This window comes from Pyrgilauda ruficollis, unplaced genomic scaffold (genome assembly GCF_017590135.1).
Source record: "Pyrgilauda ruficollis isolate IOZ18807 unplaced genomic scaffold, ASM1759013v1 scaffold84, whole genome shotgun sequence".
Taxonomy (NCBI): Eukaryota; Metazoa; Chordata; class Aves; order Passeriformes; family Passeridae; genus Pyrgilauda; species Pyrgilauda ruficollis.
This window is the reverse complement of record NW_024530377.1, coordinates 2720330-2723646: the sequence shown is the minus strand read 5'-3', so window position 1 is coordinate 2723646 and position 3317 is coordinate 2720330.

The following is a 3317-nucleotide window of genomic DNA, read 5'->3' as shown; positions in this document are numbered from 1 at the left end:
CTCCTCCGTGTCCTCGCCTCTCCGCGTGCCCACAGCGCTGACACAACCTGGGAGGTGGGAGGAGGCTGTGGAGGAGGGAGGGAGGGAGTCAGAAAATGAAACAGAGAGAGAGAAGGAGGCAGATGAAATTAAAAAAAAAACCAACCCAGCCTTACACCCCTTGTGATCTTTTCTGACAAAAACTGACATCCTGTTTTCATAGAATCTGCGCCTCTGAGTTTTTGTCGTAGGGTGGCTGAAAAAGCAAAAGCTTTTCCTATCTGCCCTGGCAGAGCAAGATGAGGAGACCAAAGGTAGACACCACAGTCAGAGTGGGCTTGCTGAAGGGGCTGACGTGGAATCTTTTAGCTTTTCACTATAAACTGTCTTCTGAAAGCCAAAAAATCCGCCTGAGCTGCAACTGCACCGGGGGGAACAAGTAGGGCTGTCCTGCAGCGTGTAGGAAGTTAGTCTGGAGGCCAAAACTTGCCTTTTGGGCTCAGTTTTCAAGTCCTCCTGCCCATATCATATGTGGCTCCTGCTTTGTTCTTCTCAGCCAAAGGCAATGAGCACCCAAACTGTGGAAGATTAAACCCAATGTCCTGTCCAGACATCACACCCTGAGGCTGAGCTTGGAGCAGCCCAGGATGGAAGCAGGGAGAAGAACTTGTTCTTTCCAGTGGTGCCAGTCCCACTGTGGGAGCCTTTGCAGAGCTGCCCTGGCTGGTCCCCAGCCTTTCCAGCATGGCCAGAGTGGGTGAATTGATTGGAGACAGTTTTTTCTGTCCTCACTGCAGGTATCAGTGTTCCCTCTGGAGGACAGGACACCTCACCCCGTGGACTGAAAAGATCACCTGAGCTGCTGGTCACCTGAAATGAGCCCTCATGTTTTCCCCACTTTGGCTGAAGTTCCCCTTGGGACACCTGGCCAGCCTGAGCTGGTTCTCCAGCCATTTGGAGAACCATCAGAACTTTCTGAAGCCTGGTGGGGAGAGTGTCCCCATTTCCAGGGAAGGCTGCTGAAAGAGTGACACAGGAGATGATGAAGGATTCTTGACGTCATGGCTTAAGTTAACAAGATGATGAGGTGGTGTCCTCTCCTTTGGAAGTGCCAGTCTCCATCGTGCACAGAAATAGGACTGAAGAGTTTCTCTCAGCCATATTCCAGGGACATGGGTTTTATCATGGAAAACTTTCATTTCCTCGCTGGCCTCTCAGGAGCCTTGTTTCACTTACAGTCCTGTGGCTTTTTGCATCATCCTTCCTTCTCCTTCTTCCCTCCATCCTTCCCTCTGTCAGGAACCTCTCTTCTAAGTGAAAACAACCCAGCCAAACTATGACTACCCTCGAGCATTCCTTGCAGCTGAACCTACATTTCCATTTGCTAAATCCCGGAGTACAACCGAGCTGCTCCTTCAGCAACACGAGACGCTGCTTTTTCACAAACCCTCTGCAGGCACGTGGCAAAGGCTAAACCCAGCAAAAGGTGAGCCTGTGAGATCAGAGATGAAGAGATGAAGAGATGAAGCCCTGGGGCTGCTGCTCCCTGCCACCCACAGCTCTTGGTGTTCAGGGCCCCGGCTTTTGGCGGAGGACGAGCGAGCGCTCGCGTGGTGTTCGCGCGGTTCCTTTGCTGACGGCTCACGGGAAGGTTTGCACATCCCGCAGCGCTGCCTGGTGTTTTTCAGCTAATTAAACAGCGTGCTGAATTTTTATCTGCCCCTTTCCGTAGCCATGCCATCCAGGGCCACCCGATACCCCTCTCCAGGTTGGGTTACACGGGCTGCGGCCCTGATGCCGCGCGCAGCGGCCGGCTGGAAACCCTCCCCGAGCAGAGAGGCTCAGCAAACTCTGAGTTTCCTTTGGGCTGCTGTTGATAATGAAGAGGGAAAACAGTTTTGCTTTTAACTATGACTTCTCAGGAAGAGGTGAGTGAAGCTTTGGGAGCACGTGATAGCCTCTGAATAAGCGAAATGTCAGTGTTGCATGTAGTTTAGTTCGCAATGCTGTTTTGTTTCCTGGTGGGCAAATTATGCACCAGCTAGAAGGCTTTTTTGCTTTTAATATTTAAAGATAATGCTGGCAGATTCTCTAAAAAGTTTAATTTATATTCAATAAATTTAATTTATGTTCAAAGTTTAATATATGTTCAATGAAATGTAGGTGAAATTTTACCAAATGAAAGAGCGTAAACCTTATTGCTGAAGCGTGAAAAAATACTCCAGGGTATTTTCCATTTTAGATATAATGTCACAGATAAAACATGTATTCTTTGCCTAAAATGTGTCACTGTAAGCATTTTCTGGGACTGACCCTGCAAACATGCTGCTTTTACAGCTAACCAGCTCCACTGTCTTTAACAAACCTGGACCTATTTCACATCACTCTGAGATCAAAAATCTGATTGTTTTTGCCGTTGTGCAGAACCACAGTCAGAAATTAGCATTTCAAATCTATTTGCCCCAAATTCTAGTGTAGCTAAATTTATTTTTTTCCCTGTGTAGTAAGTCATTAAAAGTTTACTGGAGTAAAATTCCCTTGAATGAGGATCCTGTCAGGTGCTGTGCTGCTGTCCTATGCATTTTAGTCTTTCTCTTGTTTTCTATTGCAATTATAGAGCAGCAGGTGGATTCACAGCCCCAGTGTGAGTTATTAAAAGTAGCTCTGGTGCCTAGACAAATCTGAACAAAAATATGAAAAATTATGGGAAAATACGGTAAATTAATTATAAGTGCTTCTCTCATGAAAATTAAGTACATAACGATGTATTGTGTCCAGCTCTGAGGTCCCCAGCTCAGGAAGGACATGCACCTTGCTGGAGTGAGCCAGAGGAGGCCAGAAAGATGCTCAGAGGGCTGGAGAACCTCTGTTATGAGGAAAGGCTGAGAGAGTTGGTGTTGTTCATCCTGGAGAAGAGAAGGCTCCAAACAGACCTTGTGGCCTTCCAGTACTCAAAGAGGGCTGCAAGAAGGTTTAGATGAGATGTTAGGAAGCAATTCTTCACTGTGAGTATGGTGAGGCCCTGGCACAGGGTGCCCAGAGCAGCTGTGGCTGCCCCTGGATCCCTGGGAATGTCCAAGGCCAGGTTGGATGGGGCTTGGAGCAGCCTGGGACAGGGGAAGGTGTCCCTGCCATGGCAGGGGGTGGAACAGGAAGATCTTTAAGGTCCCTTCCAACCCAAACCATTCTGTGACTCTGTGACAACATTATAATGATTATTTTCTTGCTTTTTTTCTTTTTTTTTTTCCCCCTCTCCTGCTGATCCAGGTTCAAGAGACAAATCCCACTACTGGAAGTCTTGAAATCATCTCCGTTACAGAAGATGAACCGCCAGTACC